The following is a 25,627-nucleotide window of genomic DNA, read 5'->3' on the forward strand; positions in this document are numbered from 1 at the left end:
TCTTGAGGACTATTTTCTTCAGGCTGAAACTTGACTTTAACTTTTTTCCACCTATTTTTTATATATGGGGGGATGATTTACTCTTTTAATTTTTCTCCCAACTTTTCTAGTAAAGGAGGATGAGTTATACACTAGGCGCTAAGCACAAACATCTGTATTTAATGGAAAGATTACTTCAAGATTACTTCAGGGGTGCCTGGGTGGCGCAGTCGGGGGGCGCCTGGGTGGCGCAGTCGGTTAAGCGTCCGACTTCAGCCAGGTCACGATCTCGCGGTCCGTGAGTTCGAGCCCCGCGTCGGGCTCTGGGCTGATGGCTCAGAGCCTGGAGCCTGCTTCTGATTCTGTGTCTCCCTCTCTCTCTGCCCCTCCCCGTTCATGCTCTGTCTCTCTCTGTCCCAAAAATAAATAAACGTTGAAAAAAAAAATTAAAAAAAAAATTAAAAAAAAAAAAGATTACTTCATAATTTCAAACTGTAATAAAAATTTTTGGAGTCTTTAATTCTATGTTTCCTTAAAGAAAATAGTGCCTTACTGCTGACTCAGGATCAGCCTGATACCCATTCTCACAACCCACACCCCTTGGGGTCTATTTCGCCTGTATTAGCACTTAGGCAGTCATCCATTATAATAGAATCCCAAGATACAGAGACAATTATCTTTCTAAATTAGCTTGTTCCTAATTAGTGAAAAAAAATACCTAGCCCAGAAATGTTTATTTTCCTTGCGTCTTGACATCCAAGAATACTACTGTTTTAGCTTTCAAACCAACATTATGAGCATGATTTTCTTTCTCCTTTGCTGCCAGTATGTATAGGCAGTAAAGACACATTAAAGAGCCAAACCCAAGGAAGGGAGTGTAGAGGTGAGCCAATAATAGAAATCAGTGTCATACCGTAGGGCAACAGTAAGCTGGCCAGTCTGATGAAGGACACATATAAACACTGAGGTCAGGGCAAGGCAGGAAAGAAAGCAAGGTGGACAGATAAGATGTCGATAGATATAGAGCCAGGAGGTCAGGTAGGAAACCGGGACTAGAAATTAAGCTTAAAGAAAAAAAAAAAAAAACATTAACCAAGAGATTTTCAACTTTGGGGAAAATAGGACAAGAACAAAAAGAATTAGCTCATGCAGAAACTTTTGCTGCATCAACTGTTGACTCAACTATTCTGGTTGCCCCAAAACTAACTCCATTCCTCTTGCATCCTGAATGAGACCAGCCAAGGGGGGTGCAGAAATGGCCACTGAACAAAGCCAACTGGGGAGAAGAGTGTGGAAGCAGGGCATTCCCACGGATTGCAGATGATTTCTGTACGATCTGCTGTTCCCAGTCTGGAAAAGCCAAATTTGTTTCATGTTGGATTTGAATGTTACAGAAACAATTCAACCTCAGTGGTATTAGCTTACTTATTAATTGAAGCCATGCATTAATATTTACAAGGACCTTAGTACTAACCTTTATTATCATGGTCTGTTTGAAGGGATTTTTCCATATTGTCTTCTTTTGCCAGAGACCCACTGTGGTTTGGAAGTCAAAGCAGAGAAAAGGGCAGAGAGCCAGTCAAACTACAGGAGAAATGCTGGAGACCTTCCCACAGTTCGCAGCAAATTTGGCTTTCCTGCCCACATTGCTTCTAGCAGGATCTTCTAGGAAATTTGACATCGTTTCTTCATTAATTTGTGAAATATTTATTGAGCACCTACTGTGAGACAATGGTCCACTATAGAATACAACTGTGATTTCGGGATGCATTGTGGGAGGTGAAGGATTCAGGGAATGCCTCCATTTCGTCCCTCTGATTTCTACCATATTGACCTGAGATTTCCCATTCTAGTTCTGGCTTGAAATTTTATTTCTCTTAAACCATATCAAATGTATTACTCACACATGTATATGTGGAACATTTTTTGAAACTCCTTAGGATGTGCCAGTTGTTAGAAAAAGCAAAGTTAAAAAAGATAGTTTCCTTGCTTTAGAAATTCCATGATTTGTAAAGGACACATAGAAACAACTTGAATATTATCTCCTCTCGCTATAAAAGTATTTGCAAATATACGCCTTATCTATTTTACCAGAAACCCAGAGAATTTTTTATTCTGGAATTTAAAAATATAGGGGCGCCTGGGTGGCGCAGTCGGTTAAGCGTCCGACTTCAGCCAGGTCACGATCTCGCGGTCCGGGAGTTCGAGCCCCGCGTCAGGCTCTGGGCTGATGGCTCAGAGCCTGGAGCCTGTTTCCGATTCTGCGTCTCCCTCTCTCTCTGCCCCTCCCCCATTCATGCTCTGTCTCTCTCTGTCCCAAAAATAAATAAACGTTGAAAAAAAAAAATTTAAAAATATGAATCCTTCACTTGAAGACAAGTTACAAAAAGAGAAACTGAGGATTACAAGTCAAAAACCATAAAACAAAAGCAGAGAAGAGGCTGTGTGTGTATGTGTGTGTATGGAAAAAAACTATATATATACATATATATATTTTCTTTTTCCTCCTAACATTAAGGGAGTTGAGGAAAAGTCAAATTAGGCCATATGGCTACATTTCTTAAGCACCTATGTGAAGAAGAGTTGCTGGGTAGGCCATGCAGGTTATCGCTAATTTGATGATCACAAATGGATTTTAAAGAAATCTTTGGAGCATATAGAACAAGTGACCAGAAAACAATAACAATGTTTTAAATAGCAGCATTTATTCATCACCTTATATATTCTGCATATTGTGCTAGATACATCACTATAAATTAGCACAGTGCTCCTAAACATATAGTACATTAGACAGACACTCCCAAAGTGGTTATCAAAGGATTTTCATAGATATCTTGCATCTCCCCCACACATACACACCAAATTAATTAGTTTTCAGGCTAATTTAATGAAATGCTAAACTAAAACTTCAAAGGAGTTTTTTTTTTAATTTTTTTTAACGTTTATTTATTTTTGAATCAGAGAGAGACAGAGCATGAACGGGGGAGGGTCAGAGAGAGGGAGACACAGAATCTGAAACAGGCTCCAGGCTCTGAGCTGTCAGCACAGAGCCCGATGCGGGGCCTGAACTCACTGACCGTGAGATCATGACCTGAGCCGAAGTTGGCCGCTTAACCGACTGAGCCACCCAGGCGCCCCTCAAAGGAGTTTTTGTGTGTGTGTGTTTTATACTGCAGGTGGTCTTGTGGTCTTTAACACAATAGGGTAGAAATTCCAAATGGAGAATATAATATATAGCCATCCACACACTATTTTTGGACAATGGAAACCATTTTCCATGGAGCGTATTGAAGCATTAGTTGTGTTAGTGCTCTGAGAGATATGCTTTAGGAAATATGTGATCGGGCACGAAGCATTGGGAAGAAATAACTTGAAACAGAAAATAAATGACTGTTAATATTCATATACCTTTTCCAAAATAAGACAAAATTACAAGTTCAAATTTAGGAGAGCTTAGGAGAAGGAAACTCTTAAAAGTTTCCACTTTGCGTTGGAATGGACATTACTAACAATTCATTGTCATTGCTCTTATGTTGGATTTTTCTCTTTATTGCATTATTTTGGTGAACTTCAGATGACCTCCTCTCATGAACTTTGATCATTTTACTATTTGGTCCCAGCTTCCTGAATCGCAAACTCTTCTATCATGGGAAACTTCAAGAACCTCATCTCAAAATGGGAAAAGAATCACCACAATTACAAGAATTATGGACAAAACGACAGGGATATACTGAGGAGAAAGATCCTTCTTGCAGGGGGTCCACGAGGGTGGATTTTATAAAAAGAAGACAAAAGGAGATATATAACTCCCACGGAAGCTGCTAGGGTTTACCTGGAGACTTGGTCCAAGAAAACATTTGAAAAGAACAACAAAGAGAGATGGTTATGAAACGGATTTTGTCAAGCTGTTTGCTAGAAAGTTTCCGGTTCATTTTTTTACCCATTTTGTAAACACTGTGCATCATTGTGGTACATGCATTTAGTTATGACTCCACTTTGTTTCTGATGCAGAATAATTGTGTAGGCCAATTTCCCCATCCCAGTTCCTAATTTTATCTGAAGCATCATTCTTTAATACTAGATTGGTTCATGAACAAAAGGGGAAACCATTCTAGCATCTAGTCCCATCCTCCAAGCCTGACATCAGGTTGGAAAACTCTTGTGAGTGTGTTCATACTCACATTCATACCATAGGATGAAAGCAGCTTGCAACAAATTCCAATTGGATGGCTCCTGCTGGCCCATGGCTGAGCTATATGAGTCCCCACCTAGCCATTCCTGGAAAAAGTGAGTGCTTGGGGTCTCAACTGTACAGACAACCGTAATGTGCTGGATATCGTATTGACTCTATCAGTTCCAGACAAAACCTCAGATGGTTTGTAGTTTCCACTTCTCTTCCTTAAACACCTAGTCTTTATCCTTAGACTTAACAACCAGAGGAGAAATTAACATTCCCCCTGATCATACCTAACTCCGAAGTTATTCAAGTTGAGCAGCAGAGACTGATTTCTTTTTTCTTACGTATGTTGAGAGGCTGTCCCCCTTTATCATACCTGAGGAGACAACCTAAATACCTCAGATATTTTTATGGTTAAGTTTTCTTGATGATTATACATTTATCTTCTGACTCAAAATTTAAATTAATTCCAAAACAAACAGAATTGAACAGTGAAACTTATGCTTTATCTGCTGTTGTTTTTATAAGGGAATAAAGATAAACCATAAAATTCCCACTCTCAGGCTACAGTATCTGACCTTTTAAAACCCAATTATCGAGCTTACATAAGCTTGATATTATGCTTTAGGGTTCATTTTCTTGTTTTTCTTATTTTTTCCTACTTTGGTTCATTGGTAGGCAACTGTAAGTTTCCAAGGTAATTTCTGGAGGAAGGTAGGCTGTAAACAAACAAAAATATGAAAAGAGAGAAATAGCTGAAACTAAAGGCTACATAAATGAAGTGACCTAAAGTAGAAAGTGAAAGTTGATCATGTCAAAAAATTAACAGCATAAAAAGGCATTAAACAGAAAATCACTAGGACTATTGGTAAAAGTGGATATGAACAGTGCTTCATTATTTCTGAACAGATGTAGGCTACTAAAACCCGAAGCTATTTCTATATTTCTATACATAAAGAAGTTAGGTCAACAGGCTATGGCAGGAGGTAAGCTCAGCTAGAATTCTAGCAGGGAAAAAAAAGAATAAAATTGTTTGAGATAGCTCAGAAGAAGAGTAATATTTTGGGGGAAAGAGCTTCAGGAAGATCCAACGTTCTCTCCTAAAACTGTTGTATGATGGCTCAAGCCACTTCTCCATATTTAACAAAAAGTCTACATAATTATGTTTTAGAATACAGTAAAATATCTGTTTGAAGTCCTATTTATTGTGGTTCCTAATAGATTTCACTGGGTACTTCTTGGTTTTTTTTTTTTTTTTCTTGTTTCCTTTTGAAATTTTCATGTGATCTGCTCCCAACCGGCCAAAGAGAACCCTGTGCCAGCTGCTAGTGAGCCTAACAGTGATCGGGCATCTGACCAATATTACTATTTCTGCTGCCCTCAGAATGCAGGAAAATAAAGTCTTTGAATTCTACCTTAGAGAAAAAAAGGTAATCAAGTTTTCTAGTAGAGTGTAAGAACAACTAAACTCTATATGACAGTATTTTATTAATTCAATGAGTATCATTTTGAAGTAATTTGCATTTTAGCAGAGGTGTGTCAACGAGTAAGAAATGTGATGATTTCTAGTTTTTAACAATCAATTAACATCTTGCTAAAAATATCGGCCTTTTGTTTTAGTGGCTTTTTGTGTCTACATGTTTTGGAAATACGAAAAGGTGTACCTATGATTATTCCTAAAGATAAAGGTCACAAGAGAAACAATATCTTTTGAACTAAATGATTTCTCATGTTTGACTAAAGAGTAGTCAACAATCGGTCTCTCATCTTGTGGTCTGTGGATGAATAAATACAGACGTAGTATTATAACCTAGGAAAACAGTATGACCTTATGCAGATCCTAGTTTGTGTCTACATTACTCGGCTTCAATACAAAATGAAACAATCCAGTCAAAATGATCATATGAAAAAGACAAACGTGTTCAATTGCTGTAAAGGCCTTTATCATGACAATATATGTAAAGGTACAAGAGAGAGGTACCATTTTGGTGGAATCCTCTTCTCTTCCCCACTAGAAATGCGTTGGCTATTCTTGCCTTCCTCTGGACGTTCCCATTTGGCTTCAGTGGGAGCCTTCCTCTGGACGTTCCCACTTGGCTGACCATGGCCTAGGTGGCTAGGGTAGGTATGTTCCTGGTGTGTACGCTTGAACCTACCCCTGTCAAGGCCTGTGGATGCACCACCACCTACTCTAGCAGTTCACTGCTTCAAGAACTCAACAGCAACATTCACCCCCAAGTGTTCAGGTCCAGACCAGCTTTGACAGCAGCTTTGTTTCTGTACAGTTTTATTTCTGTACAAATGCCAACCAGCTATCATTGTGCTCCACAATGACAATGTAGGTTAAGGCAAAATAAGAACAAGACTCAAATATCAATATCTTGGGAAATTTGTAAATGTTCGGGAGGCTAATTCCTTTTTTATCAATAGGCACATTTGTGGTTGCAAATTTATTCCGTTAAAATACAACGCCATGAATTTCTCTTCTCGATTTTTCTCTAATCGGCAATACGTATGTTCAATATATCCTTCTTCAGTAAATTGGTCTCCTGATAAACAAGGATAGGTTTCACAGAGGCAATTTTCTTTCTTCTTTCTTTCTTTCTTTCTTTCTTTCTTTCTTTCTTTCTTTCTTAGATGTTAGGACAGTTTTAGGTGACAACAAAACTGAGCAGAAGGCACAGAGATATCCCATATATCCCCTGACCCCACACATAACCCAGCTTCCCCCACTATCAAGATCCTGTATCAGAGTGGTACTTTTGTTACAATTAATGAACCTACATTTTTAAATCTGATAATGGCAAGATTGCAGAATACCAGATTAATGCACAAAAGCCAATTGTTTCCTTATACAGTAACAATGAATAAGCCAAATGTGAAATTAAAAACAATAAATTAATTAAACAGCTAATACAATTTTTTTTAATTTTTTAAGGTTTATTTATTATTGAGAGACAGAGACAGAGCGTGAGCATGGGAGGGGCCGAGAGATGGGGAGACACAGAATCTGAAGCAAGCTCCAGGCTCTGAGCTGTCAGCACAGAGCCCAACATGGGGCTCCAACTCACAAACCGAGAGATCATGACGTGAGCCGAAGTCGGACGCTTAACCGACTGAGCCACCCAGGTGCCTCAACAATTAATACAATTTACATTAGCCCTCTCAAAATTGAAATACTTAGGTATATATCTAACAAAATATGTACATGACCCGATGAGAAAAATTGCAGAGCTCTGATGAATAAAGTCAAAGAAGAAATAAACCAATAAATGGAGAGATATTTTATGTTCATGGATAGGAAGCCTCAATATTGTCAAGATGTCACCTTTTCCCAATTTGATCTATAGATTTGACAGAACGCCAATAAAAACAATCAGCAAGTCATTTGGCATTTTCATATCATCAACAAGTTATTTTGGATATCAACAAACTGATTTTAAAGTATATGTGGAGAGACAAAAAAAAAAAAAAACAGAGTAGCCAATACAACAATGAAGCAGAAGAACAAAGTTGGAGGACCTATACTCCTTGACTTCAAGACTTACTATAAAGCTATAGTACTCAAGATAGTGTGCTATTGGAGAAAGAAAAGACAAATCCATGGAACAGAATAGAGACCAAAAATAGATTCACATAAACATATTCAACTGATCTTTAGCAAAGGAACAATGGCAGTAAATGCAATAAATGGCAAATATGGTCTTTTACAACAAATGTTGTTGCAAGAACTGGACACCTACATGCAAACAATAAAAAAATTAATCTGGACACAGACATTCACATAAACTAACTCTAAATGGACGGCAGACCAAAATGTAATAAACTCCTAGAAGATAATTCAGGAAAAAAAACTAGATGACCTTGGCTATGGTGATGACTTTTGAGCTACAACACCAAAGGCATAATCCATGAAAGAAATAATTGAAACTTTAGATTTCATTAAAATTAAACATCTCTGCTTTGTGAAAGACAGTGCCAAGAGAGTGAAAAGAAAAGCCACAGACTGGGAGAAAATATTTGCAAAAGTTACATCTGAATACAGGACTATTATCCAAAATATACAAAGGACTCTTAAAACTCAACAATGAGAAAACAAACAACTCCATTTAAAAATAGGCAAATGCCTCTCCAAAGAAGATATACAGATGGCAAATAAGCGTGTGAAAAGATTCTGCACATCATGTGTCATCAGGAAAATACAAATTAAAATGACAATGAAATACCACTATGCATGTATTAAAATGGCCAAAATCCAGAACATTGATAGCAAATGCTGACGAGGTTGTAGAACAACAAGAGCTCTCTTTCATTGCTGATGGGAATAAAAATGGTACAAGCACTTCAGAAGACAGTTTGGTGGTTTCTTATAAAACTATACTTACTGTTACCATATGATATAATAATTACGTTCTTGGTATTTCTCCAAAGGAGTTGAAAACTTAGGTCCATAGAAAAACCTGCTCACAGAAGGGTATGGCACCTTTATTCATAATTGCCTAGACTTAGAGGTATCCAAGATGTCCTTTAGTAGGTGAATGGGTAAATAAACTGTGGTGCATGCAGAAAATAAGATATTATGAATATTATTAATCACTAAAAAGAAATGAACTATCAAGTCATGAAAAGACATGGAGCAACCTTAAGTGCATTCTCTCACCAAGAGAAAAAAAAAATCTGAAAAGTCTAAATACTGTATAATTTCAGGGCACCTAGGTGACTCAGTCAGTTAAGCGTCTTACTCTTGATTTTGGCTCAGGTCATGATCTTGTGGTTTGTGAGTTCCAGTCCTGCATTGGGCTCTGCGTTGGCAGTGTAAAGCTTGGGATTCTCTTTCCCTCTCTCTCTCTGTCCCTTCCCCATTCTCTATCTCTCTCTCAAAAATGAATAAATTAACTTAAAAATTAAATACTATATAATTTCAACTATATGCCATTCTGAATAAAGCAAAATTATGGACATGGTAAAAAAGATCAGTGGTTGTCAGGGGCTTGAAAGAGGGAGGGATGGATGAGTAAGGCACAAAGGACAGTGAAATATACTCTATATGTTGCCATAATGATGCATTTATTTAGGACAGTGAAAATACTCTGTATGTTATCATAATGATGCATTGATATCATTGTACATTTGTCCAAACCAACAGAATGTATAGCACCAAAAGTGAATTATAATGTAATGTATGAACGTTGAGTGATTTTGATGTGTCAATATAAGATCATCAATTGAAATAAATGTATCACTCTGGTGGGAGGTGCTGGTAATCCGGCAGGCTATACATGTGTATTTCAGAAGGTATGTGAGAAATCTCTGTACCTGCCCCTAAATTTTGCTGTGAATCTAAAACTACTCTTAAAAAAATAATAAATCTTAATAAAGAAAGAAAAAACTCCCCAAACAATAAAGTGATGTTTCGAGTGAAACAATTGTAGGGGTGCCTGGGTGGCTCAGTTGGTTGAGCATCCGACTTCGGCTCGGGTCGTGATCTCATGGTTGGTGGATTCAAGCCCTGTGTCGGGATCTGTGCTGACAGTTCAGAGCCTGGAGCCTGCTTTGGATTCTGTGTCTCCCTCTCTCGCTCTCTGTCCCTCCCCTACTCATGCTCTGTCTAAAAAATAAATATAAACATTGAAAAAGAAAAAAAAATTGTCACTTGCTGAAACTCATTGAGCATGGCATAAAATGTTATTCGCATAGGTTAAGATGAAGAATCCTGATTCTCACATCTCAATGACTGCAAATTAAGCAGCCCTTTAAGAAAAATTCTCAAAAAGCCTCTTCTGCAGAAATCATACTCATGTTTGACATGTCTCATCTCTCACCCTGGAGGTCATGATTCCATAGGTATCATGGATTATAGTGTCCTCTACACCTTTGAAATTACCTCATGAAAAGTCCAATCCTCATACTAATGGTTTCAGAGACTAAAACAAAGTTGATAATGCTTGTCCAATGAATATTAAATCAGGACGAACCTGAAACAAAAGATCTGCAACTATATCACAGGACCAGTCTAAACTGAAACTGAGCCATTACATGGTTGATGAATCTCAGAGTGGGAGAAGACTTATCAACATAAATTTGCCATACGATAATGAGTTGCAGAAGTGTTTGAGAACAAAAAGAACTTTATCCGTTCACGTATACAGGCTGTAAGTATCACGTCTTCTCACATCTATATATCACTATCAAGAGTATTAGGAAAAGTTCAGAAAATCCCAGCAGTCATCAATTCTCATCTGTGTTTAATTACCTGAAAAATCCAGACAAGTTTGAATCATCCAAGCCGGTGGTGTTTTCCATAACCAACTGTTTTTAATAAACATTCATGAACAGAAGCAGTTCTGCTTTCTTAACCCTCAACATTTTGAAATATCTGTAGAGAGAAAAGCAATACTAGAGAGAGCATAGAATATACTCTGTGGAGTGTTGCAAGGTGGTACATTTATTAAGTATTCCTTATGACACTTTAAATACTTTACTCATGAATGCCATATAGAATTACAGTCTTTCTAAGGCTGTGATTTGGATTGCTTTAATTATTGTATGTCCGCTTCCAACTTGTCCCCATGGTTGTTACCCTTGATTCTTCCCCAGAACATAAGAAGAGCTTATTTTCTATAAATTCAGACTGGTATCATCATATCTAGGGTAAACATACTTATGGTCATTTATGGTTTTGAAATGATTCTTTGTGATAGTTAACTAATCATTTATCACTTCTCCCACATTAAAAAAGTCATCTGATGATGACATAATTGAACAACAGTTGGAAAATCATTCACTGTAAACAGATACTGGTGAGCTCTTTAAAAATCTAGATGACATAAATTATTTGTAATCTATAACTTACATGAAGAATAAAAACACGATGTGAAGGTAATGCCTGTCTAAATTAATCCTAAAGGAGAATTATATGGTAAAACCTCACAAACTCAAATGACAAGAGGAAAGTTGGCTTCAATTAATGAATACCTTACAGGAATGCACCATTAATACATTTAAACAAAAAATAAGTAAGATATTTTTAATTTAAGCATCTACCTTTCTCATTTAAAGTATCATAAAAATAAAAGGGCTAGTTTTAGACTTGCCACTTGGATTTTTTAAAAACACATGGATGCTTAGTTTCAACAAATCTTTTGTTCCAGCCACATAATGGCAAATGCTGTCTTCCCCAGCCCCAGGTTTTGGATACTAAAGACAATATCTGTACAAACCACTTACTTTTTTTGCCCTTTGGATTCTTTTAGGCCAGTTAAAGAGATAGTTAAATAAACGAATAACAAGATAATGTTATATTAGACAAATACACAAAACTGCAAAAGCACAGATAAAAAAATTGTGTAGTATATTACTCTCATTATTTTGTTTTAATCAGCTTTAATATATGGTAAGAAACAATAAAACTGGCAAGGCAAGCCAATATCAGCACTGAGGTACCATTTTCTTCAACGTTTATTTATTTTTGGGACAGAGAGAGACAGAGCATGAACGGGGGAGGGGCAGAGAGAGAGGGAGACACAGAATCGGAAACAGGCTTCAGGCTCTGAGCCATCAGCCCAGAGCCCGACGCGGGGCTCGAACTCCCGGACCGCGAGATCGTGACCTGGCTGAAGTCGGACGCTTAACCGACTGCGCCACCCAGGCACCCCAGGTACCATTTTCAAATACTGATCATGAATAACCTTTAAAGGAACTGCCATCCTACAGTCTTTAAAAAGTTCAGGTAATATGACTTTTTGAGATTGGGAAACAAAACAATGCGATGGGGAAATAAATCAAAGACGCAGTTCCCTGAGGGTCTTAACGAAATATGTTTCTACAATTAAGTTGGCCTGTGAACCTACATATTTTTGATAGTAAGAACATTTTCATTGTACATTTATTACATATATAACTGACTGCTACATGTTGAGACACTGGCCAGTAAAAATGTTGTGAATAATCATTTATTTTTTAATAAATATATTTTATGTCAAGTGTGACTTACATGAAAAGTGAGAATATATCACTTTGTTGTTGGATTTCAATCATTCCTAGGAGTCTTAAAATTATATTTCTATTTGGCTTATAAGCACAAAGTGTGAACAATCAGCTTTCTACTTCCTTCACAGGCCGCATGCCATGTTGAGCCACAACCCTCTTCTTGCTCTGGACGTGTGGATTCTGTCCATTTGTACTTTGTGAAGATTTTAATCAAATTACATATTGCATTGTATTTACAGTAAAGCTGTAAAGTTCCATGAGATTCCATTCACAATCACTTGGTGTGAGAGGTCTGCTTTCAAATATGTGTAACTAATGCACCCTAGGACGTATAGGTAGGAGCAAATACAAGTCTGACCTCCCTCCTTACCATTTTATTTGTATGAATCTGGGAACTAATGCTAAAATTTCAGAATGAGGTAAAATGGCTGCTATTCTACAGAACATCACAAAAGAAACCTATAAAGATTGTGTTAGTCACAAGTAACATTTTACTGTGTTGGCTTCTTATGAATTATTTTTAGTTTTTGGATGAAGGATAAAAAAATGACCAAAAATCTATCATGAACTTACAATATAAGTAAGTTATATATACAATATAAGCTCTCTAAATAAGAGGACAATCTCTGAGTTTCTGCAGTATCTAATGATGTATAAAATTACGTGTGAAGTAAGGTGCCCCTGTATATATATATGCAATTATGGAGGTGAAAGAATGTGAATTAAAGAATGATAATCATTAAATTTTACTGAGTCACAGATGGCCTTCTGAATCTGCCTCTTTCTGACTGCGTGTTATAACTTAATATTGCTCTTCACTGATTCTAACTCTATGTGTCTTTGGGTTTTTCAAGATTCAGAGGAAAATAGCCATATAAACCAAATGCATTTAGCAGCAGCAACATTTCAGGCCAATGAAAGCATGTTGTAGCAAAATAATGATCATCTTAGAATTCAAAGGTCATATCAAGACTTGCCTGAAAGACCATCTCTTCTAATAAGTCTTCTTCATGGTCTCCACTTTCTCCTCAGAACTTCTGTTGTCTGTGTTAAATGCAGCATAGCCAGAGACAGACGTTCTGGGTCTTACCACTACTCTGGTCCCCCAAAATCTTTACTGTAATAGCAGTAATAATCAAACAGGGTATCCTAATTGAGTGTGTATTAGGAAGCTGTCTCTCTCTCCTTCTGGTATATTTATAATATTTATATCTATAAATACCATGCATCTATCTTCACAATAATACCTTAAAGGGGTATTTAAATGAATACTTTCAAAGATAACCAAAAATAGTAGCCAGAATGAATGAGCCCACATCCTGTACGAAAAAACCACATGCAACGTGCTGAACATACAAAGATTTATAAATGTGGTATAATAGAGGATAGCTGTCTCTAATTTCTCTTCAGTGAGGAACAAGAGTTAAGTATTAACCAGGGTGACTGAGACGATATCCTAGTAGAGCCACCAATTTATCTGCATGTCCTGATGTATACTTCCATTTAACCAATTTTGCTTCAAAACCCTTTTAACTGACCACACACTGCTGTTGGTCCCTCTTTATGTACTTTAGGGATGGCTGACACAGTGTTAGGCTCGGTCATTCTGCTAGGCATCTGTATGGTATGTGAGTGCTATGATGGCATTACAGGTGGTGGGGGTTAATGGATGTGGAAGAGGGCTTTGATGGGCTAAGTGCATTTGGTAGAATTTCTCAGTTAGGTGAGAATTTCCAACTGGTCTTCATTTGAGCAATACCATCATGTACCCTGTGATATAATATTCAGCACTCCCTTAGTTGCTGTTTAATCCTTTCATGTCCCGTTACATCGCAGTTACATTTGTAGAATATATTTTAAAGCTTTATAAAATCAGACGACCATTGGGATGAAAAGGGTCACGGCTAATATCACAGACTCTAGAATCAACTACATGGTGTGATCTCAAAGGCACCACCTGTGTACATTTGCCACCTGTGTAAACCAAAGAAAATTATTGATTTCTCAGGTTTTTTCATCTTTTGAATTCCATAGTACCTGACTCTTTTAGTGAAGAATAACTGAATATTATATATAAAGCACTTCAAATAATGTCAGGCATGAAGTAAATAAACACTATGAGAAAGTTAGCTTGTTTTTTTTTAATTATAAATCTCATTAGTAGAACGGGACACCAAGAAAGCTTTTGCTCTGAAATAAACCCACATTTACATGATCAATTAATCTATAACAAATGAGGCAAAAATACACACTGGAGAGAAGACAGTCTTTTCAATAAATGGTGTTGGGAAATTGGACAGCTACATGCAAAAGAATGCAAATGGACCACTAATTATACCATACACTAAAAATAAACTCAGAAAGGATTAATGACCTAAATGTGAGACCTGAAACCATAAAACTCCTAAAAGAAAACATAGATAGTAATCTCTTGGACCTCAGCCTTAGCAAAATAGTTATGGAAATGTCTCCTTAGGCAAGAGAAACAAATAACAAAAATAAACTATTGGAACCACACCAAATGGAAAGCTTCTGCATAGCAAAGGAAATCATCAACAAAACAAAAAGGTAACCTACTAAAAGGGAGAAGCTATATTCAAATGACATATCCAATAAGGAGTTAGTATGCAAAATCTATAAAGAATGTATACAACTCAACACACACACACACACACACACACACACACACACACACACACAAGAAGTCTGATTTTAAAAGGTCAGAGAACCTGAATAGACATTTTTCCGAAAAAAAATGTATATAGATGGCCAACAGACACAAGATGCTCGACGTCACTAATTATCAAGAAAATGCAAATCAAAACCACAATGAGATATCACCTCACATCAGTTAGAATGGTTAGTATGAAAAAGATAGGAAATAAATAACAAGTGTTGGTGAGGATGTGAAGAAAAGGGAATGAATCCTCATGCACTGTTGACATTGTGAAGTGAAGTCATTGTAGAAACAGTATGGAGGTTCCTCAAAAAATTTAAAATAGAAATATCATAAGATCAAATAATTCCACTAATGGACTATTTACCCAAAGAAAATGAAAACACTAATTTAAAAAGGTATATGTGCCCCCATTCTTGTTGCAGCATTATTTATAATAGCCAAGATACGGAAGCAACCCAAGTGTCCATAGATAGATGAGTGGATACAGGTGAATCATATAGATATGAAATAGCCATAAAAAAGAATGAAATCTTGCCATTTGTGACAACATGGATGGACCTGGAAAGTATTATGCAAAGTGAAAAAAGTTAGACAGAGAAAGAAGAATGCCATATAATTTTACTTATATGTGGAAATCTAAAAGACAAAATAAATGAACAAACAAAAACACTCTTAAATACAGAGAATAAACTGGTGGCCTGCAGAAGGGAGGTGGGTGGTGGGATAGACCCAATAGGTGAAAGGAGTTAAGAGGTATAAGCGTCCAATTATAAGATAAATAAGTCATGGAGATGAAAAGTATAGCATAGGAAATACAGACAATAAAATTGTAATGTCATTGTATGGTGACAGATGGTAACTACACTTATCTTGGTGATCACTGACTAATGTATAAAATTATTGAATCACTATGTTATACACCTGAAAATAATATAGCATTATTTGTCAACCATACTTCAACAACAATAATAAAAATAATAATAATTTAATGTTAGTTGATTTAATATTTAAAAAAAGAAAGTTTCTGCTCAACTTCTTTCCTTAGTGGTTGACAAATGTTAAATAATGGAACGTGGACAAAAGCATAGACCAAAAATATCAGATCTTCCAAGTCAAATGCTCCTGCCCCTTCATCAGGTCCTTACTTTTAAAGGTCCATATTGTTCTTTAATTGTCATCTTTGTGTTGAAATTGACTCTTCAGGTCAACACTCTGTTAGATCAATTCATACAACATTCCCTGAATTCTCTAAACAGTCTAGCACAATGCTAAGTATGTAGCAGATTCTTAATAAACAGTTGCATGAAATTGTGACCTTTCGATAAGAGATTGAATAAGGCACCTTTCTCTATGGCTGTCATTCATCATAGCTGAAGTTAATCTTAATACTCATATAGGCAATGAACTTCTGTCGTTAGTGTGTTTATATTATTTTCTTTCCCTTCTGTACCAAATGCTTAATTCAAAAAATACACCAAGTGTAAAGGTATACTTAAAAATTCCTAAACTATTTCTTCTTCTTCACCTGCTTTTCAAAACTACATTTTAAAATGCTTAAGTCCTAGATTATAAGTGGTTAGTGTGAATATGTCCGCTAACAAAACACTTTATCCAATTTACTGTCCAAAGGCCATTCTATCCTTTATCAGCTACTCTCATATATAAGTGCCATATCATTAAGTAACTTCTAGATATCCTATTTGGCTACAATTTAGCTCAATACACAATAAATCTTATTTTTCTTTGTAATCAAAGTTTTGTAGTCAGTAGCATTTATATTCTATCAGTCAACATAATATTATTAGCACACTTAAACTACTTGAATATTAATACCTGAACTTAAAAACATTTAGCTATTGATAAGATTATAAATTAAAAAGTAATTCATCAAACACTTTTTACTGTATATTTTGCCTGCAAAGATTCTTTGCCTTACATTCAAAAACTGTATGTAAAAAGAGTAGTCAAAAAGAAAGCAGTAAAGAAGTCAATTTTTCATTTATTTTTAATTAGTGAAATGAATGAATTTTCTAGAGATTACAGCTGTCAGGTGTCATTATATTGTTTATTGGAAACCAATGTCACAATATGCCACACTTCAATCTTTTTTTCTTCATTGTCAATTGCCATTATCCACGGAATATACTTGTACTCCATCTATTAGACCCCTCTGTGTCTTTTATTATGCTATATCACATTTCTGATGCTCCTTTATTCTTTCTCAACCATTTTTAATGCCTTTCATCCATCTCTGGTATGTTCTCTGTCCCCATTTGTTGTATTCTCTATCAGTGTCATTGGTCATAGCTCATGGAATTATGAACTGCAACTCCTCCTAAACATCCTCTAACTAAAATTCTCCCATTCGTCATTGTTTAGTGTTTGCTAAACATAGCTTAGATGTAGCAGAAGTCAGGGCCCAAGATGACGTTCCTACCTGATATTGGACAATACTTTGCCAACACTCACCCATGCTTAGAGTAATTTCTTCCTGGGGGGGCAGTGGGGTTTTAGAATGTTAGCAATGACATCAACCTTTTTTTTTTTTAAACCTTCATTTAAAAGTTGAGATGGGGTGCCTGGATGGCTCAGTTGGTTAAGCATCTGACTTCAGCTGAGGTCATGATCTCACGGTCTGTGGGTTCAAGCCCTGCGTGGGGCTCTGTGCTGACAGCTCAGAGCCTGGAGCCTGCTTTGGATTCTGTGTCTCCCTCTCTCTCTGTCCCTCCCCTGCTCATGCCCTGTCTCTCTTTCTCTCAAAAATAAATAAAAACATTAAAAAATTTTTTTAAATAATAAAAAATAAAAGTTGGAGAAACAAAAACTGATTAACTGACTCACTTAAATTCACTCTGTTAGTCACTGCTAGATTGTGAGCACATGGGGACCTGAAGCTCCCTTTCAATTTTGCCACAGGAACTTAAATAATATAGAATAACATGATGAAATTTGCTTTAAGTAGAACTTCCCAGCTATGGATTATAAACATTTCTTGCATAAATATGCATCGGGATTTGTGAAAATTATGGTTATAAGTCTACCCCCACAAGAAAAAAATGAGACAGCAATAATAAACAGCCAGAAGCACAAACAGGTCAACCTGGCCAAGAACTCACATCTAATTAATACTTTTATGAAAAGAGTACTGCCCAATTTATATATTTTATTGCTACTTGTCCAGGTTGGCTTTCTAGAAAATTCCAAAACCAGATTAGGATTATTGGTGCCATTTTACAGAATGTTTTAAAATGAAGGTAATTTATACACTAAAAGCCCAGAGCAGGTAAATGGACAATTTGAATGAAACTGTTGAAAGAGGCCTCTCTCAAAATCTACCTGAAAATGTTGAACCCTGAGGCCAGATGAGAGAATTTTTTTTTTTTTTGCAACAGTGAGAACCATGCAGTTTCTGCTCAAGAATTAGAAACATTGCTTGTGGATGGTCCATAACTAACATCTGTTCCTTCAGGACTTCTCATACTGTAGCGGCTGGCCCCTCAATCGCTATTAACAAAAATACCATGTACATCCAATGGTTAACAATGTTAAAGACTTGAGGAAATGGAAATTGTCATGAGTAAATAAAAATTATGAACAGCAATCCTATACAATATAGAAAACTTGAACGTAATAAAAAGAAGAAAAAAGGAGACAGAAAAAAGGGCAACAGAAACAGAGACAGATGTAGAGACAGAGAGAGCGAGAGGGAATTAATCTAGAAGGACATTTGATCAAAAATTCAGTTCTACCATGATTTATCATGAACTCTCAGTATATGCTTAATGTATACATTCTCCCTTTTAGAATCGGTAGGACAAATTCCTGACTATCTTGCAGAAATGTTATTAGGACTAAAGAAATTAGAAGGCTTTTTTTCATAGTCCTGAAGTCTTTTATTTATATTTTTATACTTATCATACCATGAATTCATAGGGAATGGGTTCCAGGCTCAGGAACCTTTTCATTGGTTCTCACAAAGTGTGCTTCTCTGGGTGAAGCAGGCTGGCACTTCAGTTAAACTCAAATACCTTTCTCTTTGGCCTCCTTCTTTCTCTGATTATTTTCCTTCACAAGCCACAGGAAGCTATGTAGGCTCTTTGAGTGCTTAATATGCTCAATATGTAAATTAATTCCCTTGGCAAGAACCTTGCCTTTAACATGTTTGTTTACAGCAATCCAAACTGCATGCTGGGTAACATGGTAGTCTCTTCGGTTTTGCCATGGTAATATTTGCAGGGCATTCCTTTTTGAACAGTGCCCATTCCCTTGATGTCTACAATATCACCTTTCTTGTAGATTCACATGTATGTGTCCAGAACAATTCCATGTTTTCTAAAAGGCCTAAAGAACCTATAGCAGGTGCTTCTCCTCTTTCCCTTCGTATTGGTCATTTTGGTGAATGAATGCAAGACGGTGGCTCGGGTCAAAAGGTAAAAGTAACAAGTCTTTTAATGTGGAATAAATAAGACTTTATGGAAGTATCTGTATTGCCAAAATTCCTAAAAACTGAAAAGACTGGTAAAAACTAAGCAGCGATTTTTGTAGATACATAAACAATAAGGATGAAAGGGATGTAAGCCAGCTGACAATTAAGTTTTCTAGCTCAACAATTGTCCCTTTAAATCTAAAACCCATTACTAGAGTTTAGCAATTTACCTATAGAATGACTTTGATTTTAATATCTATTTTGATAGGATAAAAATTTAAACAAAAATGCAGATCAACCATTTGGGATAACCTCAATTCACAAGACGTATGTCTACAATTTATTTTGCTAGAAAAGTTCTGAATAGCAGGGGGAAAGAGGGAAGGGCTGAATGCATATAAAGTTGTGATGTGAAAGATGTTTAATCACACCAAACAGCATGGAAAGACAAAATGTTGACAAACCTATCTAACATGAGCTGACATTACTGATGGGAGGGATATTATGGATTCTGGCGGGAGGGTCTTCTACAGAACTGAAAATTACTTTAAACACTAGAACTTCAAAGCCTAATTCATAAATGGTGGCATGTTCTTTAATGACCTCCACTTCGACCCTGTTCTTTTTTTTTTTTTTTTTTAAATTTTTTTTTTTCAACGTTTATTTATTTTTGGGACAGAGAGAGACAGAGCATGAACGGGGGAGGGGCAGAGAGAGAGGGAGACACAGAACCGGAAGCAGGCTCCAGGCTCTGAGCCATCAGCCCAGAGCCTGACACGGGGCTCGAACTCACGGACCGCGAGATCGTGACCTGGCTGAAGTCGGACGCTTAACCGACTGCGCCACCCAGGCGCCCCTCGACCCTGTTCTTAAACAAGATCATACACACAATAACACACACATAATAAACACACACACACACACACACACACACACATATGCTCACACACTCATCATCAGATACCTGTGCTTTCTGAGGAGACTAAGTGCAAGTGACCATATGCCATGGAGTCCAATGGGGCAGTTCTACCTGCTTTCTCTTCTCCCCACTATCCATGTGTATTCTCACTCATCGCACGCCAATCTTGAACCTGCATTGCTGATGCACAAAGTTCTAATCTGCCAGATGCTGCCGCTTCTGCTGCTGCCACTTCTAATCTTTGTGACTCTTTTCATCTCTTCTCCCCACCTTTTTAAGATTTTTAATCTTTTGTATCTCTGATTGTTCCCCTGATCATTTTAAAATTTCTCTTGAATAGAGTTTAAAAACCCCTTTAGAGAAACCCTTCTCTTTTGAAACTTCCCACAATCTATGTACAGAGAAACTAAAAATATATATAGTATATAGATATATCTACTAAAGCATATACCCCATTCTAATTGTTTGTATTTGTATTTTGTATTCGTATTTCAAATTATAATTGTAATATAATAAATTGGATTCATACTAATTATATATATAATATAGTAAATTACATAATTTTATTATAATAACATACTATTATTTTTTAAGTTTTATTTATTTATTTTGAGAGAGAGAGAGAGAGAGAACATGAGCAGGGGAGGGGCAGAGAAAGAGAGAGAGAGAGAGAGAGAGAGAGAGAGAGAGAGAATCCCAAGCAGGCTCTGCACCAGCAGCACAGAGCCCAATGTGGGGCTCAAAGCTATAAACCGTGAGATCATGACCTGAGCCGAAACCAAGAGTCAGATGTTCAACCGACTGAGCCACCTAGGTGCCCCATTATAATACATTATATATTGTGTATATGTGCATATATAATGTGTATATGTATGTTTGTATATAGACAAACACATACACACACACACACACACACACACATATACATGTTTATATGACAGTCCCTCAGTTGTTTGTGAGCTCCTTAAGGAAAGACGGAATTGTACCCATCTTTTACACACGTGCTATGCAGTCAATAATTTGAAGGATGAATAGATAATGAGCATGGAGCTGTTTCTTCTCTTTTTCATCTCAAACCAAGCACTCACAGTGAGGCAGGTATCATATTCAAAATTTTGTATTGGCATATGTGTTTCATTACTTCTTCCTGCTACAGAGTTTTCCCTTTCCAGTCAAAAAAGCTCTTTCTGTCTCTTTTGTTGTATTACTTCTTAGTTTTTAAATTATTCTGGGAAATCAAAAGCCTAAGAGTGGTTCACAGATAATCTAAGTATTACTCTAGAATAAAAAAAGGATACAAACACATAAAGGTAGACATGTAATGTTTAATATACATTGGCCATCTTGGTACAGGGCATCATGTGAAGTAATCATGGTAAGAGACTACCAGTAGATGAAAATAATCAGAATTCATGGATTTTAAGACCAGTAACCCGCCCCCATTTTGTAAAGAAAAAAGTCATTAAGAAATCAAAAGTGTGTTCACTGTAAGAGACATTATTTATGATAAATTAAATTGATTTCAGTCATTTAGCATCCTCAAGCTTAGACCTTTTCTTTCTGTTTTTTTTTTTTATTGACTAAGAGTTGAGACTGATAGCTGGATAGAGCAACTCACCAAGTCAACACTTTGTAAAAAGAATTAATGGTCATGCCGATATAATAATTTTACTAAGTGCTGTATTTCAGCAATGAGAACCGAAGCTCAGGCAATCCGAGGCCAGTCCCTCCAGGTGACAACCACTAAACCAGCCCTGAATGACAAAACAGCCACCCAGTAAAGTCATGGCAAACATCAACCTACAGACTTTTGTCCCAAAGTATTCTATAGTTTCAAATTTATACCAAACTTTGATGTAGGGACTCTAAAGAGACAGAAATGTCTGTATTTTTATTTGTGAGGAAGGAGGCACAATTACCTGTTCCTTGAGAAGCCACTGTTGATTTTCAGAAACTAAAGATTCTGCAGCCAGGATGCTTTATTTGGTGATTGCAAAGTAATTCATTCCTGATGATATGAAATATAACAGGCTAATTTAGTATTTTCTTGTAATTCACATCACACGAATACTCGTGATATAATCCTAGATCTGCCTCTTTACCTTTGCCATCCTGTAGCCAGAGTAATTCAGGAAAAACGATTGCTCTGTGTATTCTTAAAGTGGTGCTTTCACTTCAGGTAACAGAACCGCTATAACTCTGGTAAATATCAATATCTATTAAATTTAGCAAAATAAAAAGCTACCACAAGGGCCAGGAAGTATTTGGAATGCCTCTCCTACTCAAAAAGAACACTTTCATAGTTTGAAAAGAAAATATCGTAGTATCACATTTCTGGAAAACAAGAGGGGCTGACTTTCACATGGAAAGCGTCGTATTTGTTGGTGGTTTATGGGGTGTGTAGGAAAACCAGGAGTTACTGATGGAGGACCCACTCACCTCTTTGATAAATTCCATGCAACTCTAACAGAATGTTTAAATAAGTTATTTTTGAATGAGGGCTTTTATGTCCAATGCAATTCAGTGCCTCAGGCTGTGAGTTTCTATAACTTTGGGTTGAAGGATGTCTAGTTTCTGCTGAAACAAAAGTATGAGATGAATTGTGTCAAGAGGAATTCTAGTTTCTGTGCTGTGCTCTGGCTTACTCATAGAGGTTTCTTTGTGAAATACAGTGCCTGAGGGTGCGGCAAGGAGCGCATTCTAGTATTTCTCTGGTCAATTCCAAACAAACAAATGAAAATGAAATAAAATGGCAGGAATTCAGTCTTACGAGCACAGAGACGCTTGATCCTTCCTTCTGCAGGCTCTTTTAACTAGTTCCAACTGCACTTAGCGTTATTATTTTTATTATTTATTGACTTAGAAGTAAAGCTTTCCTTGACACTTACCTACTGGCTCGACAAAAATTAAATCTCCAAAATAACATCCAGCTAGTATGCCCGGGTTTCTCAAACATTTTTAAGTGTGGTTGCTTCTAAATTTCACCTCCTCAGTGAGATCTTCGTTAACATGTAACACTCCTAGTTTCTACTCCCTTGCCTTGCTTTATCTTTCTCTAAAGCATTTATAACAATCTAAGGTACCAGAAATTTCACCAATTTGCTTTATGAATTGCTTGCATTTCCTTCACCTTAGACCATAAGCTCTATGACAGAAGGACTTTGTGTCTGTTGTGGTCACTGATAAATCTCCAGAGGTTTAAATAGTGACTAGCACTTCTACTGCTAGCTTTGGTTCAAGTTGTAAGAGCTGGGATTCATAGGAAAACAAGAGAGGTAAAAACGCCGCTGGAAATACAATGGAGTGGGGCATCTGTGTGATCTCCATATAATGCATCTTTACTGATTCTGGTGGGTGATTGACCCAAGAGCGTTTTTTTCCAAATAGGCAATCTTTATCTTTTCTTATCATTGCTTCTACCTCTTTCCTAAGCCCAGTTTGCTCTCTCCCCAGGCACCCAAGGCTCTTACCTGCCCCATTCCTCCATGTAGCCTCCGAATTTCTACGTCAGAAAGGTGAGTAAAGTCAGCCTTCCTGTAACACACAGTGCCCCAAAAACCCAGTTGCTCTTTTGTTCCCTCCTCTCCCCACGTCTTACCCCAAACTTCATTCTTTTTGAGCCTAGAGTAGATAACTTTTAGGGAGAGAGACATAAATGTAAACAAATTAATTCTTAACCCTTTAGATTCCCCAGGTTCTGTTTGCCTGTTTATTTTTCTTGTCAAATCAAATTAATCTTAAATTTTTGAAATCTCAGAAGGGTGACAAAGCTGAAGAAATTATTCTAGACAGTTTCAGAGATTCATCTTTGGGGGTGAGACACAGGATGACAACTCTTCCCAGTTTGCCTGGGGCTCTCCCAGTTTTAGTACTGGCAGTCTCATGTCTGTAATGCCCGAAGTTCCGAAACCTCCCACAAAAGTCCACCAGAGTCGTAAGTCAAAGCCAAGCGGCAAGGGTCGTTTATTGCAGGTTCGAACCTGGTCCTCTGCGCACTCGTCGCCGGTGACGCAAGAGGCCACGATCAGGGTTGGTACAGCGTTTTTATAGACAGAGACAAATAGCACAGGGGAGGTTTCAAATTATGAGGGGCCTGATTAGTTGATTTTAAAGTAAGGACATTTGTTGTTCTCTGATTGGGCGTCCTTTGTCTGTCCTTTGGCGGGAAGGCTTTGTCCGTTACTTGTGGCAGGAGGAAAAAAAGGGGGAAGGGGGAAGGGGGTAGGGTAGGTGGGGAATGTGCTAAGCAAGCAGGTTTACAGAAGCGAGAAATGCCGGTTAGTTTATGTATAATCACTCATTCCATTACATATCAGACTACATTTAGGAAGGTTTACAACCCATTCTACTACACAGCGGGTTACATTCAGGAAAGGCCTCACAATGCTCGTAGCAAACAGCAAGCAAAACAGACTTCTCAGCAATTGTATTTCTTATCAAAGATCCATAATAAGCAGAAAAGAGAACTTTAGCTTTAAACTAAGGCAGGGCTGTCATTTGGATTTAAAGCTGTTCTTTTCATTCCCCCCTTTTCCTTGTGCCTAAAGAGCCAATCTTGGGTCTTTTAAGCCTCTGTTTGTAATGTCTCGAGCAGTAGGTACTGAGTTCGTAAGACCATTAATTGTACAGCATTGAACCTGTCTTGGACAAAATTAATAATTTTGTTTATGATGCAGAGGCCTAATGTGAGAGGGAGAAGTAGGATGGCTAGAGGCCCGAGTAAAGTAGAGAGCAGGGTAGTTAACCATGGGGATGCACTGAACCAGGATTCAAACCATCCTGCCTCCTGTTCTTTCTTTTTTCGCTCATGTCTCCTCACGTATACCCAGTCTCCGGGTCGGTAGTGATGCGGCTCAGGAGGGGGCCCGGTCTCGTAAACGGCTCTCAGTCTGGGCCAAGCTTTCTGGTGGGTGCGCTGGAGTTCCCTGGGCATGATGTCTTCCAACATTTTCTTTGCTACTACTTGCGCAGTCTCATGCTTGGTGGGGAAGGCCTCTGTCCATCCTGAAAAGGTATCTATAAACACTAACAAATATTTGTACCCATATTTTCCAGGCTTTACCTCGGTGAAGTCTACTTCCCAATAGGCTCCCAGCCTGGTTCCGTGGGTTCTGGAGCCAGGGTTTTTCCCGTGGTTGGTGGCGTTAGTTAGTTTGGCAAGCTTTACAGCTAGTAACTATCTGTTCAATTTTTGTCCTAGAGTCTTTAATGGTGATCCTAGCATGTCTTATTAAGTCTTGCATTTTTCTTGTGCCCATATGAGTGGCTCGGTGCATCTTGGATAAGACTTTATTTCCCATTTCTTCTGGGAGGATTATGCTACAGTCTGCTGCTCTCCACCATCCATTAAGGCACTGAGTCATAGGCAATTTTTGGATCCAGTTTAGGTCTTCTTTAGTGTAGGTGGGACTTTCTGGTAAACTAGCTGGACCGGGGTCTGGTAGGGTGGTCGTTAAA

Source organism: Lynx rufus, unplaced genomic scaffold (assembly GCF_022079265.1).
Source record: "Lynx rufus isolate CCGP_SWC_20201006 ecotype Redwood Valley unplaced genomic scaffold, mLynRuf1.p SCAF_6, whole genome shotgun sequence".
NCBI lineage: Eukaryota > Metazoa > Chordata > Mammalia > Carnivora > Felidae > Lynx > Lynx rufus.